The sequence below is a fragment of the Notamacropus eugenii genome, chromosome 1, assembly GCF_028372415.1.
Source record: "Notamacropus eugenii isolate mMacEug1 chromosome 1, mMacEug1.pri_v2, whole genome shotgun sequence".
NCBI lineage: Eukaryota > Metazoa > Chordata > Mammalia > Diprotodontia > Macropodidae > Notamacropus > Notamacropus eugenii.
Genome location: NC_092872.1, coordinates 501,503,899 through 501,522,164, shown reverse-complemented (window position 1 = coordinate 501,522,164; position 18,266 = coordinate 501,503,899). Strand labels below are relative to the sequence as shown.

The 18,266-nt window shown below is 40.5% G+C and overlaps 1 long non-coding RNA gene across 1 annotated transcript in view; it reads left to right on the top strand.

Annotated features, from left to right (window-relative positions):
• The first annotated feature begins 7,336 nt into the window (after nucleotides 1-7,336).
• The window catches only part of LOC140519884 (uncharacterized), a 116,841-nt gene continuing 105,911 nt past the window's right edge, over nucleotides 7,337-18,266 (top strand). Inside the window, exons 1-2 of the long non-coding RNA XR_011972314.1 lie at nucleotides 7,337-7,596; nucleotides 11,052-11,197. This is a non-coding gene — a long non-coding RNA (uncharacterized lncRNA). The remainder of the gene's footprint in view (nucleotides 7,597-11,051; nucleotides 11,198-18,266) is intronic.

The window sequence follows — 18,266 nt, the reverse complement described above, 5'->3', positions numbered from 1 at the left end:
GAGACTGAGAGTAGCTCCCAGGAGATGCTTCTAGCCTCTTGTCAGTACCTTCTGCCCAGTTCCTGATGACCTAACACCTCCCTGGGGAAGCTGCTCTCCCTAGAACATCGCTTATCATCCTTTCAAGATGAGAGACAAGGTCAGGAAAATTCCAAACCCCCTATAGTACCATAATGGCTTCCTATGTGTGTACACACAAAAACACACACACATACACACACACACATACGTATACAATATGGTACACAGGAAAGCAACTGGTTCAGGAATCAGAGGACTTGGAATCAAATCCTGCCTCCACTGGTTAATATCTGTGTCACCTTAAGCAAGACCTCAGTTTTCTCATCTGCAAAAGGAGGGAATTGGGCCAGATCAACTTTGAGGTCTAGATTTATGATCCTGTGCCATGGCATCCCTGTCACTTCCTTCTAAAATTACAATTTGCTCCAAAAAGAACACAAAATTTGGAGTGAGAAGGCTAGGTTTTTGATTCTGGTCCTACCAGATTCCTGGCTGTGTGTGTGTATGTGTGTGTGTGTGTGTGTGTGTGTGTGTGTGTGTGTGTGTGTGTGTGTGTGTGTGTGTGTGTGTGTGTGTTCGGCCTTCGTTGCTGAAGAAGACCATGCCATCAGAGAAATAATGACATGACTTGCACTTGACTTTGTTTTGAATGAGGGAGGGCTGTGCAGGTCACCAGCCTCACTTCTCCTCCAGAGTCACCTGAATACAGTGACCTGATATTCATCAAGATGACTGGAGAAGATGCAAGATGAGGCAATTGGGGTTAAGTGATTTGCCCAAGGTCATACAGCTAGTGAGTGTCAAGTGTCTGAGGTGAGATTTGGACTCAGGTCCTCTTGGTTCCTGCACTGGTGCTTTATCCACTGCACCACTTAGCTGCCCTTTCTGGCTGTGTAATTTTGGACAAATCCCTTGCCCTTTCTGGGCTTACATTTCTTCATATAGAAAATGATGGTATTAGACTAAAATTGTGTTTAACCTTTCTAGCTCAAATTCTATGGACTACAACAAAGTCCATAGAAGTGCCCTACAAAGGGCACAGAAGTTATGGAAAAGAGATTTAAATTGAAATTTCAGTGGTGAATATACAAACAGAAGTAGAAAAGCAGGAAAAGAATTCTCAAAGATATCAAAGAAGGACTGACTGGTCTGAGGGCTTCAGGGGTGCTAAGGACCTGGTACTGCACCAGCTGTGGGTTTAAAGAGACAGCCCTTAGTCCTTGGAGGCAGCGTGAAAAGGAACCAAAGAATTGAGAACAGGCTCAAAAGTCTTATAATGAGACTCTCCTTCCACTTTCTACAGAGAAGGAAGTTGGTTGTTTTGGGGGTATTTTTTTTGCACTGGTCCCTATACCTCTCTGTCTTTACCATTTAGAGAGAAGTGTTCATACAAGGGTTCATGGGGCAGAAAGTAGGAGCCAAACAAAGGGATTGCCAACTCTTGGTACTTCCGAGTATCATCTTGGCACCCTGCATCTAAGTTGTTTTTGTTCTGTTTTTATTTTGTTCTGACTACGTGTTCTATTAAACAACATCTATTCAGAATACTTGCGTGCCAAACCCCAGATGAGTCCAATGGATGACATCTCTTGCTCCTTCATGTTCTTTTAATGCCTCAGTGGCTCTGGGGTCTTCTCAGTATGAATACTCCTTCCAACCTGCAAGTCATCCAACCTTCTTATCCTACGTGATTCTTACTCATATCTCTCCATAAATCCTCCCAGAGGAGAGCCACTTAAAGTATTGGGGACTTTCCTCAAGTTTTCTGAACATTCCAATTATCCATTATCCCTCACTCTTACTGTGTAACCAACCCACCTTTTTTTCCAATAATTTATCCATTTAATGATATTTTGATACCACTGTTTACATATGATTCTTCATTGGTAATATGATTCATCCTGTTTCCCCACATCTTACGTCTCTTCATGAACTTTGAAACCGATTGTGAAACGTGGGAGACATCGGCACAGGACTGCCCAATATGGCAGAAGGTACTGTGCTCCATGAGCAAAGCAGAATTATAGTAGCTCAAATGAAATTTAGATATGCAAATTTAGAGATATCTCCACTCTTAATATTAATGTGAACTATTTGTACCCAACTGGTAGTAGAGCCTTTGGAGGTTGTATTGATCTGATCAGCCACAGTCAGACACACTGTACAGTGATGTCATTTTGGTCCTCTTTGAGAACAAAGGACCACTACCAAAATCTCTCCATATTCCTTTGGATAATCTAGAGTGCAGACTTTTTGAAAATCATGGTTTTTCTAAGATTCATAACTCTATATCACCATGGGAAGAATGTTGGTGTTAAAAAAAGACAAATTTTTGATTCAGGAAGAAGCTTGAGGTCCTTTAAAAGTGATGCACCATCTCCCAAATGTAATCTGGTCCACTCTCTTCCTCCTGTTCAAATCTAGGCCTAGTTCATTGTCTGTCCAAGAAGTATATATCAACTAGACCAGCTCAATTGGCTATCCATCTAAATACGTTTTACAGTCTGGGCAATGAATATTTTTCATCCACTTAGTTTTTCTTGTAAAAATTGTTGGGCTGAAATCTTTTCAAGTAATTTGTGAATATCATTTATAAGACTCTGTGGTATTCCAAGGCTGGAAATAATCAGCATAATAAAACATCCAAAGGACCTTCCCATCTATAGGAAATTATTTATTTTATCTGGATTATTTGCTGCACATCACCTCTGGGTGACAAACAGCTTTGGAAAGCATATATCTCTATGGCAATCTCTTGAATGGTTGTTGATTGATTGATCTATGTTTTATGTCTTCTTTAATATTAAAAAACAGAAGATAATAAAAATTATCTCTATCATGGGATCTGTCAAAGATTGTTATAATATCTTAACTTATTCATGGAAAACACTTTACTGGATGAAAGCTTTTCAAGACTGCATAGTGCTTTATTGAACCAAAAGCTTCTTTACAATCAACAAATGACAAAATACAGTGGAATCTTGTGTTCTCTGAATCTCTCAGTCAATTGTGTGACTGTATTGATGTTGCTTGCTCTAAAATCTTATTTGAAAAAGATTCTTTCATTCTCAAACTTGGATCAAGGAAACCTTTAACATATATGTAGCTTATTGGCAAAAAAAATTTTAGACAGATGAGAAAGTACAGATATAGGTTGAGTTGTTATTTCAGCCACCTTTTGAGGATGATACTACCCATGATTTTTTTTTCAAATCACCTTTCAAATATCTTGAAAATCAGTTCCTAAACCTCACAATAATCATATCATCTCAAACGTGGAACTCCACTGTGCCTAGTTGGTCTCCAACTGCTCTTACAAACTTTATTTTAAAGTCTCACTTCTACTTCTTCATGTGGTCCACTGAGAACTGTGATGTCAGAGTTCTAATGTAGTGGTTCTAGGATCACTGATAGTTTGTTACAGAAAATAATTTGTTATAGAAATGGTGACAGATCTCTTCCATTTTTATCGTTTGTTTTCTTCTAGTTTCATGAGATGATCAGTCTTAGTTGATTCTCATACCAAGTTTTCTGCAAACTCATCTTCAATTTCACCACTTCTCACTGTTTTCGCAGAGAATACTCTTCATAATCCTCCATTATTTCACAACAAAAGATTATGAAAATGAATTCATATTCTAAATGGGGGACATCCTTCGCTGCCCTCTCTATCCACTTAACCAAGAGATAATATTTATTAGCTAAGTTGGTTTCTAGATACTTTCGGCCTCCTTGTTGTGGTACTTGCTTTATGTCAGTTAATGACCCCTTGGAAGTGAAGTTAGTCTGGGTCAATCACTGTTCCTTTATCCATTACCTGTTTTCCTGTATTATTAGCTTACTTTAAATAAGTCAGGTTGCAGAATATATCTTCTCATCTTTATCCTTTCTTTTAATTCTGTGATGTTCATTTTTGTCCTAACTAGTGTAACTATACACAAACAATTGATTCAGAAAGGACTCCTGCATCAGTAATCAGTCATTTGTTGTCTGTTAAGATATAATCAGTTTTACTTTTTGTTACATTATGTAGGGCTAACTAGGTAGTCTCCTTCTTAGTCTTCTTGAAGAACTTGTTCATGATATACAGGCTTGGGAGTTTGCATAATTCACAAGTTTTTATCCTCTTTTGTTTCTTGATCCTGAGACATATTTTCTAGCATATTTTCCCCATCATCCCTTATTCTTGCCTTACACTAAAGTCTGAGTATTAAAAAATATGTGTTAATTGGATTTGGAGTATCTTATCAAGTTTAGGGGAAAATATCTCTACCTCCTCATCCTCTATAACTAATGTGGGAGTAAACGCTATAATAATTTTTCATGCTAGTCCCTTTGCTCACGTTCACTATGACAAAAGGCAAGGTGACCAATTCTCTGATGACATGAATTGCTGGTCATCAAAATAAAATGAGCTTCACCAATCTATTTCAAAGCCCAGCTCTGCTGTCTAGCTATTCATGTGACTTTGGGCTGCCCCCTTCAATTTCTTGAACTGTAAAATGAGCATGATCTTTAAGATTATGCCTACCTCGTGTGGTCTCCTTTTCTTTGGTTATTTTATTTCTTCTTTCTTGTGATTCCTCCCATGAGTTCTAATTCTTCTTTACTTAATGACTAATGTGAAAATAGGTTTAATATAAATGTATAAGTAGAGCCTGTATCAGCTTGAATGCCATCTTGGGGAGGAGGGAAGAGACAGTGGGGGAGAAAATTCAAAACTCATATCTTATGGAAGTGAATGTGAAAACTAAAGATAAATTAGTTAATTATTTTTTTAAAAGATTCTGCCTACCTCTAAATGTTTGATTCATTGACACCCTCCCCCATTCTTAATTTGTCTTGCCAAGAAGAACCTGTGAGCTGGCCTTCTAATAAGCCTTTCTTAAGCCTTCTAATTTCATTTAGAGCAAAGATTTTTTAACTATTTTTGTTTCATGGGTTACTTTGGAAGTCTGGCAAAGCCAATAGACTCCTTCTTGGAAAAATGTTTTTGAATTCATAAAATTTAAATACATATATACATATATAACTAATTCTATTGAATTGTATTGAATAATGATGTCATTTTCACTTCCAAATTCACAAATCCCCCCTTCCCAAAAATCTAACCAAGCAATCCTTGGAGGTCCATGGTCTCCAGGTTAAGAATCCCTGATTTAGGATAAGACTAAAAAAATTAGAGTAAGACCCAAAATTGAAATGAATTCATTTCTCCATTGTATATCATTGGACTTCAAATTTAGAGCATCCCTACACAAGAAAATTAAAACTTTTATTTGTCCCCCTATTTGATGGCCCTCTCCCTTCCCTTCGAGGAAGGTCAGCTAACCAACAAACCCTCTTTTCCCCCCACAGGCTCCCACTGCTTCCTCTTGCCCTCCTGGAACTCCTCCCTCCAGTCTAGGCATCAAATCACTGGGTCTCCAAGTACATTCTAGTGTTGGAAAAGAAGCTGCTGTGCCTATTGGCTATGGGGCCTCTGCCAACAGCTATAGATAGTATACTTAGAAATAAGCCTATTTTATTTACTAAAAATAATGTAAATTAAACTATTAATTCCTTTGTTCAATAAATATTTATTGTCCCCAAAGAAAGATTCCAAAAGAAATCTTCCACTTTTCTCTTTTGCAAAGGTAAGGGTCCCCAGTGTAGGATACTGTGTATAATCACAGGGTTTTTTAATGTGTTAATTGATTGTACTATTGTTTTGCTTTTATCCCTCCTTTTTTTAAAAATAAAGGATAGTTCTCTGGGAGCAGGAAAGGAGAGGGCTACATGGGAAAATGGAAAAAAAGACATGAACAAAAATCTATTTTTAAAAAAATTTCCTCTAACAGATATTTACTGAGCACTCACAATGTATTGGGTCCTGTGGTAGGTACTTTTTAAAAGGTGAGATTAAATGCATAACATATAAATAACCATAGAATAGATTTTGTAAACCCTAAAGTTCTGTGTAAGTATAAATTGTTATAACACAGAAAACACCAGGGAGCTTGCAGACTAGAGGGATTAGAGAAGAACAGGTTAGGGGAAAGTATTTTACTGAGGCAGGGGAGTTGGAGAATGGAAAATGAAGGAGATCAAATTAGATGTGTTGTTAGAAAAAACGAAAAGAACGTTAGATTGAGAGTCAGAAGACCTGTATGACCTTGAACTCATCACTTTACCTCTTGGCATCTCAATTTCCTCACTTCTAGAAGGAAAGCATTTGACTAGACTCTCCTTTCAAGCCCTTAATCCAGAGATTCTTAATTTGGAGTCCACGAATAAGGTTTGATGGGGTCAATAATATATCAAAACTACATCTTCATTTTCACGAACCTCTAGCTGAAATTTAATATTTACTTGTATTATTTAAAAGCATTTCCCAAAGGGATCCGTTGCACAAAAGATTAAGAACCCCTGTGCTAATCCTTTGATTTAAGAAGATTCCTGGGAAGGGACTTGCTGAGTATCTTCAGTCTCCTGGAATTTGCTCAAACTCCTGATTTGCTAGTGCCTGGTAAATGCTTACGTTTAGCATATACAAACATTTGGGGGAATCTAGGGCAGAAGATTCTAATTACCAGATTTGCCCAGGGGCCACAAACTGCCTGTGAAAAACTTTAGTCCCTTTTCTTATTTAAAAAACAGCTCCTCTTCCCCTAATCTACTGAGTTCCCTCTACCCAGGCCAAGCAGCTCCCTTGCTGCCCAACTGAAGGCTTGGACCTGAACGCTGGAACTCTGCCTCTGAAACCCAGATCTGAGTAAGGTTGGTTAGCAGAGTCCTACCCCACCCCCAGCTGGAGTACCAAGAGTTTAAGGACATGTTTTCTGAAGCTGTTTGCCCAGGGTGGGCAAAGGGAGAAAGGAAACTGATTGTTTAGGAATTGAATGACCTGAAAGAAAACTGGGCCACACCTGGCATCTAAACTGAACCCCATCCAGCCAGAATACCAGAAAGATTTTGTGGTAGAAAATATTTTGCCCCGTAAGTTTATCTCCAAAGGAAAAAAACACTGAATCGCATTATGCACAGGGCTGGACTAGAACCTAGGAAGAAATCCTGACTCGGTTGCTAGTTTTGTGACCCTAGGCAAGTGTCCTAACCTCTCTGTGTTTCAGTATCCTCGTCTGTAAAATGTGATTAGAACTGATGGCCTCTAAGGATCTTTTTAGCTCTAAATCTATGGTTCTATGGTTGCTCCCCATGAACCCTTAATGCTCTCTGGGAAGCCCAGGCTTGCTCAAGGGTGGGGGGGTGGGGTGGGGGGAGAGAAGGGGAAGGCAAAGGAAGAGAAGGCAGAAAGCTATCAATTAAGTAGATAGGGATTCCAGAATGAGGAACAGCTGAGCATGTCTCATTCTCTCTCTCCTCACCATGTGGTATATGGAGTCTGTACTGATTAGATAGTTCACTTAGAAAATGAGGCATCCTAGCCTGATGGATTCTCTTTCTCTGAAGACCTTAAGTGTGGAAAAGTTGAATTTTCTCAGGTGGAGTTTTCTGCATGTTTGGGTGTCCCAAGACAGAGACCGAGAGGGGCGCCCAAGTAAAACTACCTATATAGACCTGCCCCCAATCCAGGTAAGCCCTGACCACATTCTCCCAGGGTGAGGCCAGTCAAACAGAGCCTTGGGGCCATTTATTGGGGGATGGTTAATTTTGTGTGAGGCCTAAAGTGCCATTGTTCATCAAGTAAAATGCATCCAGTTCTTCTGGTCCTGGGATACTGTGTAATAGGCATGCTCTTATGAAGTCCACAAATTTGTTTAGGGTCGGGACGTGGCCTTAGTCAACTGGAGGCAACGCCTGACTAACCCACTACTTCAACTCGGAGGGCTGTGTTTTACCTATTAATAGCCTTTTGCATGGGGGTATAGGGATAGAGTGCTTGACCTGAGTTCAAATCCTCTATTAGACTCCTACTAGCTTTGAAACCCTGAGCAAGGCACTTCTCTCTCAGCCTTGCTTCCCCATCTGTAAAATGGGGATAATAATAGTATCTAACTCCAAGGTTTGTAATGAGGATGTTAAATGTTAGCTGTTATGCTGAGGAATGCATAAGTGCTTTCCACCTATGCCTCAAACTGGAGTTTACTAAGTGACTATTATGAACAGACCAGTCTGCTCACTACTGTGTGACTTGGTGACAAAGATTAACTAAAACAGTCAGCTGGTTTCTGAGAAGAGGTGAGAAACTACACTTTCCTAGCTTATTTGCAGAGGTGGGGGACTATGGGTGTACACAGTGAGAAATGTTTGATGTATTGATCAATTGTCATATGTTTTTCCCTCTTTTTAAAATTCTTTGACACAAAGGATGGTTTATTGGGTGGAGTAAGAGAAAGGGACGTATTTGGAAAGAAGGTGATATCTGAACAAAAGGTGGCAATAAAAATGAGATTTAAAAAGACAATCCGAAAAGTACCTTTGTTGTTCAGTCATTTCAGTCCTGTCCTACTCTTTCTGACCCTATTTGGAGTTTTCTTGGCAGAGAGAGTGGTTTGCCATTTCCTTCTCCAGCTCATTTTACAGATGGGGAAACTGAGGTAAACAGGGTTAAGTGACTTGTCCCAGGTCATGCAGCTAGCAAGTGTCTGAGCCTGGATTTTAACATGGGTCTTCCTGACTCCAGGGTGGCTAGGTGGCACAGCGGATAGAATGCCCAGCCTGGAATGAGGAAGACTCATCTTCCTGAGTTCAAATCCAGCCTCAGACACTTACTAGCTATGTAACCTTGGGCATGTCACTTAATCCTGTTTGCCTCAGTTTCCCCATCTGTAAAATGAACTGGAGAAAGAGATGGCAAACCACTCCAATTTCTCTGCCAAGAAAACTCCAAATGGAGTCATAAAGAGTCAGAGGTAACTGAAAAGCAACTCAACAACAGCAACACTTCCTGACTCCAACCCTGGAGCTCTACCTACTAAGTCGAAGTACTGAGTGAGGCTCTGGGGATACAAAAGATGATACATAGACCCTGCTGAGGCAATGCTCTGTGCTTACTTGCTTTCTTATGTTCCCACCATTTTGTCCCAGGACCACCGGCGGCCCTGTGGGCAGCGATCAGCCTGTGCTGAGGATTTCACAGGCAAATGTTTTTGTAGACCTGGGCCTAGATTCAAGCCACAGGGAGGAGCATGCCAGATCTACTCTTCCTCTCCTTTTCTTAGGTGCAAATTTGCATCCACAATTACTTACATAACAAAAAACTGCACACACAGCTAATTATGGGTGCAGTTGATAATTACAGGCACAATTAGCCACTTGCTAATTTTGAGGGTGCAAGCGGCTAATTACATTCACAATTAGGCAACTGCTTGCTAGTCTAGTAAGGGCAAACTCCCTGCAAGCAGATGCCCTCACTATGGGGCAGATGGTAAACTTTCCCCTGAGAGTACCATATATCCAATGGTCTATCTATCTGGAATCAATGATCAGCCTATAGACAAGGGAATAGACTAGATGATGTCTAAATGCTTTTCTAGCCTAAAACTGACCTAGCTAGTCCCCTTGGAAGGCTTGACCCCAGATAGCTGGAATAGGACCAAATTGATCTGGCCTGCGGTCTATCCTTCTGCTCAGATCATTTAACTGCAAAACCCTTTGCCCGGGCACAGAGTCTCATTCCCTCCATTTTTCCTGCTTGGCTTGATTGGGTGTAAGAAAGAAACAAGCCAGCATGTATCAAATGGTACTAATTGCAGCCTCCTTCAGACAGCCTGGGTGAATCGTTCCCCTCTGCTCCTTCACATGATATTTTGTCACTGTTTTTCCTCCCCCCTCAAATGCAGCAGACTTGTTATAAGCTGCCTTCCCTCCCATTCACTCCTCCTTCTAGCCTCTGGAGCTTAGCAGCCATACCTACTGGGGAGAATTCAGCGGGAGAATGTGCCACTGACAGCCCCCTCTTAGAGCAGATAGATTCCTGGAGATTTGGGGGTGAGCTCTGTGTAAATGGGCAAAAGTGGTGGATCAGAGCTTAGGGCTTGCTCCATAGGAAATAATGACCCTCCATTTACTCCTTTGCCTTTCCAGGCTACAGTTATGGAGAGAGTGCCTGTCTCACAAATAATCTAATTCACCCGTAGCAATAGCCTGTAGTCAGGAGTGAGAATTGGAAACTGATCCTGCCTCTGTCATTAGCCTGTTGTGTGAGCTGTGCACTGTGAGCTGGAAGGAACCGTAGAGATCACCTAGTCCAAGCCCCCTCAACTCAATAAATTTAACATTTATTAAGCACCTAATATGCACCAGGCACTGTGCTAAACACAGAGGACATAAATTAGATTTTAAAAAGTCAGGCCCTGCCCTCAGGGAGCTTACAATCTCATGGGGTAAGACTATACACTAAAGGAAGCTACAAAGCAGTGGGGGAGGAGAAGGGGAACCACGGGTTACCTGTGCATTAGGGACATGCAAACTTTCATTTTTCAAATCCTCTTTTCACATATGGGAATACTAAGGCCAAGGGATGAAGAGTAACTTGGCCAAGATCACTCAACAATCAAGCAGCAGAGTCAGGACTTGAACCCTCATCTTCAGTTGCCAAGTCATAGGTTCTTCTCAGTAGCATCATCTTTCATCCTTAGAACATTTTTCTATGAAACTACATGTATATATATGTGCACATATATATACACACATAAATATGCACACATACACATATATATGTACATATATATTTATGTGCATATATGTAACTACACATAAGATCAAAGAGATTTGACACCAGCATCCTCTGACCTAGTTTTATTTGACTTATACCAAGTGTTGTAATATACCAAATAATTATTTCTTGTCTCCAGAAGGCCCTTGTTAGAATGTCTCTAGAAATTTGTTTTGCTTGATTATCCATGTTTGTAAGATAAGTTTTCTTTTTCCTTTTTTTTCTACAATGGAAGGAGTGAGAAGGAGAGAAAATAGATTTTGTTAATTGAAAAAATTAAATTAAAATTTTAAAAATTTTTCCAGAAAACTATTATTTAGTTTGTCAAATTAAATAAGTATCACTTGGTTGATTCTGCTTTGATCTGTAGGAATTTCATGCCCAGGGAACAGATCTTGATTGATTTGGAAAAGCTTTCTGAAGAAGGCAGAAGTTCAGGACCAAATGGGAGATACTCCTGAGCTGGTAAAGAGAGACTGCCCCCAAATGTGGACCCCTTTTGGAGAAGACTCACAGGTAGGAGAGAATGAGCCTTGGGACCTTTGCTCATATTTGTCTCTTGCCTAGACTGCACTTTCCTATTCTTTTGACCTAATTAAACCCTATACATTTAATGCATTCTGGCTAAACCAGGGTTGAGGAACCTGCAGCCTTGAGGCCACATGTGGCCCTCTAGGTCCTCAAGAGTGGCCCTTTGACTTCAGTCAGGCTTGATCTTAATGACTTGTGAGCCCCTTGCCCTGGAGGGAAGAGGTGAGACAAGTAAATAAAATCTACTGGAATAAACTAATGAATGTACTTGTGTAGCCCCTAACTAAAAGAAACCACCAAGTCTTGCATGTTTTCTGCTCCCCCTTAATCATTACTAGAACATTCAGAAGGGGTCTGGGATCAGCTTGCCCTGAATCAGGAATTCTTAGACTGGGTCTGCAGATTAATTTTAGGTGGTTTGTGATCCAGGATGGAGGGAGAAAAAATGCACCTTTATTTTCTCTATCCCTTGGTTTCTTTTGTAAGTCCTATGTATGCATTTTATTCTATGCATTTAAAAAAATCATTCTGAGAATGGCTCCATAGGCTTCATCCCACTGGAGAGATCAATGCTTAGATAAATGTATTTGACAAAAAGCCCGCCTTGCATGGTGGCACATTCCTATGATCTCTGCTACTGAGAAGGCTGATGCTAGTGGAACTCTCAAGTCTGGGGATTTGGAGTTAATGTGGGCTAAAGACAATCATGTGTCTCCACTGAGACCAGCACCAATATGGAGAGCCCCCAGAAATGGGAGCCACCAGGCTGCCTAAGGAGGGGTGAACCAGCCCAGTTCAGAAACAAAAATGTCAAACTCCCATGTCAAACACTGGTGGGGTTAGGCACTAACCACTATACTTCTAGCCTGAAAGAGGTAGGGAGATCCAGTTTCCAAAAAAAAGAGGGGCCCAGCCCCCTTGGTCCTCCTAAGTATAAGACTTCCATCATCAGTCAGAGCTAGCCTGCACTTTTGGATAGCTCTGGTATTCCTGGCACCACCACTGGGCCATTTTGCTTCTCTAAGAGCAGACAGTGGATATAGGATGTATCTTCTTTGTGTTTGTCCTACTGCTAGTTTATGATCTGAATATTATCAATAAACTCTATAGTTAAATTTAGAGTACATGGCAATTTCATGGTTTCTAGAACCATACCAACTTGTCAGCCTGTTAGACTCAGCTGAAAGCTCACCCCCTCCATAGAACCTTCCTTGATTGCTTACTCCAAACTATGTTGATCTCTCCTGGGTCTGAGCCCCTGTACATCCTATACCACCCGTTTAGGCAATGCCCTTCATGGCACTCCTGATTGATAATGTTTCCAACATCCTCCTCTCCCCAGTATACCTTGCACCCTGCCCACCCCCCCAAAATTACCTTGGCTTCATCTTTTATTGCTGTTCTTTTCAGTCATGTCTGACTCTTCATGACCTTATTGGAATTCAGATAAAAACAGTGGCTTGCAATTTCCTCCTCCAGCTCATTTTACAGATGAGAAAACCGAGGCAAATAGCATTAAGTGACTTGCCCAGGGTCACATAGCTAATAAGTATCAGAGGTCAGATTTGAACTCAAGAAGAGTCTTCCTGACTCCAGGTCATCCACTGCACCCCCTTAGGTGCCTGCTTCTTCATCCTATATACATTTCACATATACATACATATATATACACACACACACATATGTATGTATATGTATGTATGTGTATGTATATGTATATGATGGTAGCTAGTTGTCATAGTGGAAAGAATTTTGGACTTGAAGTCAGAAAGATAAGTTCCAATCCTGTTTCAGACACTTTCTGGCAGCGTGAATCTGGGGAAGTCACTTACCTCAGTTTCCTCATTATAAGGATAATTCAAGGAGTTGTGAGATGCAAATGAGCTCACATATGCAAAGTGCTTTATGAGCCCTAAAACACTATATAAATGCTAGTTGTCATTATTATTATATTTATATATGTTGTTTCCCTCAAAAGAATGTAAGTTCCTTGGGGGTGGGATCTGTTGTTGTTTTAACTTGACCTGGCCTTTGAGCTGAGATAACCTAGGTACAAGTCCTGCTTCTGATGCTTACTAGCTGTGTGCCCCTGGGCACTTAATTTTTCTAGTGCTCTAGGTAATTATCTAAGATTATACATTGAAGAGAAAACTCAAACCTACATTGGTAGAAGGAGTTTTCTCTTCCAAGAATTCCCTACACCAATGAGATCACACTTCCAGCATGTATCCCTATCTCTTTGCTTAATAACACACCACCTGGTACAAGGTGGATATCTAAGAAATGATTGTAGGTTGATTGACATGTGTAAGTCTGGTTTCTTTAATTAGGCCTTGAGTTCTTTGAAGGCAGAGGCAATGTCTTACAATTTTCTTGGACTAGTACAAGTGCCTATGGGCACACAGAAACTGTCTAGTACTCATTGAGTTGAATTAAAAAGAGTTTTCCTTTGTACATGTTTGAGCAGGCGTATCAGAGATGCCTAGAAATGATCAGTTGCAACTTCACATTTTTCTCACCTAACTAGAAAGCAGGGATTTTTTTGTTTGACTTTTCCCCCTATATATCATCCTAGAATGGTTTCTTTCTGAAGTCCTCCTTCCATTCTGCACTACCCTCCCCCTTTCCCATTTTGGCTGGGATCTTTCCTCAGGGGAGATCTCTGATCTGCCCTGTCAAGGTTATTTCTATAGGAGCCTTCATCTCCATTCTGGGAGACAGCAGTAGTCAATCAGATATTACTGGAGAGGCTCCCAAGATATTGTTACATAATCATTTCTGTCTCTGCATTAACATTTTGATTGTCAGGATCTCCTTCACATGGCAGTTGTCTCCATACTTGAGGTTGCAGTCTCCATAACAAAATTACCAGCATCCTCTCAGGTTTTTTCCAAGCCTACTGAAGCGTGGCTGGCTCTGAAGGCAGCACAGGGTATGTGGTGTGTGTGTGTGTGTGTGTGTGTGTGTGTGTGTGTGTGTGTGTGTGTGTGTGTGTGTGTGTGTGTGTGTATGTATGAATCAAGCTGTAAGGTTAATCAGAAGAAAAGGTGCTGATGGGTCCTGTAGATGCTTGGAAAGAGCTGAAGAGAAAAAACTAAGAGACTGTCACTTCCCTTCCATTGCTGTTCTCTCTATAACTTCATGACCCAATTTCCCATTTGTTGAAGAGTCCCAGCAGGGTAGAACTGAACACTAGATGGGTCCCAAAAGTCTCCTTTTCCCTGTCTAGGAAAAAAAATACAGAGCGACTCCAGCCTGTGGAATAACCTGAGTGTTGCAATCTCATGTGGGAAAAAAGGTCTCCTGTGGCTCTCTCCACTTGCCTGGGCTCCATGGGCATCTGTGACTTTTCAACTGGAGGCTGCTTGTGTTACCTGGGGATTCATCATTTCATTAGGCAGCCAGTGGTCTGTGGCTGGTGTCACATCTCCACTAAAGAACAGGTCAGACATGTGTGCCTGAGAACCACTGCAGTAGGCAATGGAGTCTGCTCCTGCGGTGTCTAGGCCCAGATCAGAATTACTCTTTCATCCAGTTATCCCTCACATCTGTCAAATTCTAGGATTCTTAGGGCCTTGATTAGAATATTCTAAAGTAGACCTGGGAACCATTCTAAAACATTCCACAGAAAAGGTAGGATTCCTTTTTTTTTCCTTTTTTTTTGCAAAATTGTTCGATAGAACAGGAGTACAATATTTAGATGTTTATTCAACAGATACTGATTGAACAACTACTACATTGTTAGACACTAGGGGATATGCAAAACTGGATAAAAAGCCCTGTATTATACACCAAGCTTTTCCTGCTCCCTGCTCCCTGCTCCCTATTGGCAGGGAGTACTCCCTTCCTTCTCAGGGTACCTGGTATTCACCTACGACGTATTTATACATGTAGATGATTTATTTAATTAATTATATGCATACTTTTGTCTCCCACTTTGGACTATAATAAGCTCCTTTTTCATTATATGGCAAGGAATGGGAGGAATATATAGGAGGAAATTCAGGCAACGTAAAAACAAAAGACTTAAAAAATTGTTTAAAAGGATATAAGCTCCATGAAAGTAAGAAGAAATTTAGGTAATGTGAAAACAAAAGACAACAATATTTTTTTAAGGATGTAAGCTCCATGAGAGTAGAGATAGTTTCATTATTTGTACCTCCAGCACCCTAAAGCAAATTGCCTGGGACAAAGTGTGCACTCAAATGCTTATTGATTGATAGACTGATTAAGCAGGGTCTCTGTTCTCGGAAAGTTTATGATCCTATAGGGGAATAAGGCATAAACATAAATAACTGTAATATACACTATGATACATGCAATAGGGCATAAAACAAAGTGTGTTTTGTGAGGGAAAGTTGTCACCAAAGAGGCAATCCCAGAAGGCCATGTGGTGGAGGTAGCGCTTTGGCTGGGCTTTGAAGGAAGAGTAGGGATCCAACAGATGGAAAAGGGAATGAGAAGATTACATACGGTATAGGGTAACAGTGTGAACAGGAGAGTGCAGAGCCTTCTGGTCAGAGTCCAGTTTGACCAAAGTGCAGGGTATTTAGAAGAAAGTGATTGGGGATAAGGCCAGAAATTAAGGGTAGTGTCAAGCTATGAAGGGTTTGGAATGTTTGAACTTGACTCGGTAGGCAATGGGGATTTCACTGAATGGTTTTGATCAGAGGAGCAACATTGCCAGGGCTAAGAATAAGAAGGGCTATTCTGACCATGGTATAAAGGATGAATTGGTGGAGTTGGGAGCGCATTCTCAAATTAAATTGTCTCCTAACAGCCAAAGCAATATTAAGTCCATATAGTAACTCATTTACATGAAATGGAAGAGTTCAATCAGAATAAACTGTACTGGAATTGGACCATGCTCATAGACACAATGGTTGTCCATACTTAGCCTCAACATAAAATTGATCCATAAAAATTTAAAAACAATTTTAATAGCTGTTACCATACCAAATACAATCACCAAGCTATGCAGAATAAAAAGCTTTCTAAATATGTGGAGGTGGGGAGGAGGACAAGCAATGCCCACTACTCAGTGCCAGGTACTGTGGTAAACACTTTATGAATATATTATTTGATCCTTACAACATCTCTGGGAGGTAGGCATTATTATCATCCTCATTTTACAGTTGAGGAAACTGAGACAAGCAGAGATTAAGTAACTCACCCAGGGTCACCTAGCTAGTAAGTGTCTGAGGCTGGATTTGAACTCAAGTCTTCTTGACCATAGAAGCCTATGATAAGAAATCAACACTTTGTGGAAACAGGGTAAAATAAAATATCTTCTCCATCTCTGTTGCTGACATTGAAAAGATGCTTTCAGTGAGCCTGGAGAAGCGAAGCTGACATCTTGACAATTCTATTCACCTACAAAAAGTTGCTTCATAGTCAGCATATTATTAAATTGTTAAATACAAAATACTAACAGCTGCATAGCAACTTGTCCTAGGACCTTGTCTATCTGAGTTTCATTAAACAATATGAAAAGAACGAGATACTGATGATGCCAATAATTACCACCATCACAAATCATCCTCTTCTTCGTTATTATCATTTTAGCACTTTAAAATTTGCAAAGCCTTTTATGTACTTTATCTCATTTGAATTTCAGAATAACACTACCAAGAGTCCTACAGGCACTTAAAGGCAGCTACACGGTTCAGTGGAAAGAGCCCTGGGCCTGGAGTCAAGAAGGCCTAAGTTCAACTCCACCTTTGGACACTTGCTAGCTGTGTGACCCTGAGCAAGTCACTTCACCTCTGTCTGCTTCAATTACTACATCTGTAAAATGGGGATGATGATAGCACCTATCTCCCAAGTCTGTTGTGGGGAACAAATGAGATATCTGCAAAATGCTTTGCACACTTTAAAGTGCTATCTAAATGTTGGCTATTATTCCTATTACCTTTTCCCCACTCGCCATTTTACAGATGAAGAAAGTGGGCTCAGAAAGGTGGGTGGATTTGCCCATTGTTACAGAACCAGTGTCAAAGCCTAGTCCTCTAACTCTGGGACTACATTTCATACTTCAAGTTTGCTCACTTAGCACGGGTTTCAGTAGAACAAAGTCATACAGATTCTTTGGGCTGAATAGCTCTTCCAAGATGATTTATGTAGGGTTTGCTATCTATTCAGCATTCTCCTGATGGGTGACTTGAACAAGAATGGCAGACAGACAAGAATCAGGCTTATTCCCATAGAGTCAAGACGGGCCTTCCTACCTCTCTTTGGAGCCCACCTTAAGAATCTGTTTTTGAAAGGCCAGAGTTAGGCCACTGTCTGTGCACCATACTTGTTGCACCCATGTTTTTTCATCCCATCTATATCCCAAAGTGCCCTGAAAGCTAAATTGCACATAATAGTGCAGAAAGAAAAATTAAAAGATACAGAGAAACAAAGAAGAAAATAGCACTTTTTTTCCAACTGAGATTTTAAAGAGCAATAGAAAGTTGATGAGGTGGAGAGATGCAAAGAGGGTATATTAAAAAGACTGTTTCTAGCCCATCAGTCCCTCCATATATGCAGTCTTACAGGTTATTACATCTGTCATTAACATGACAACCACAAATGATCCTATGGCATCTTCCTTATGAGTGTTTTTCAAGTGCTCTTCCCCCTGTCTCTCATCATCAAGAAATCAGGGTAGAATCAGTTTCATCTGAAGCCTCCTAACCTTGTTTTTCTGTTCTGTGTTATGAATTCAGATGTCACCCATGGAGGGCCTGGGTTCAAGTTTGTGGGAGCACCAAGGGGACAAAGACCACAATATGGTTTCAGAAACAACTTTTATTAAAGGAAACATTCAACAGGGGAGCTCACATTTGCAGCAGCAGGGGAAATCCAGGGGAGCAGAGGCCTGTAATGGAACCTTCCAGCATTTCACTGGCTTGATCTAGATAGAGGCTTCAGCTGGACAAATAGGGCAGTACCTTTGATGCAACCTAGAGGGGAAATATTGCATATACTAAACTGACCAAGGAGATGTTACACATAATTGGCAGGGTTTGGGCAAAATTCCCAAGTTTAGAAAGAAAAAACAGAGACAGAA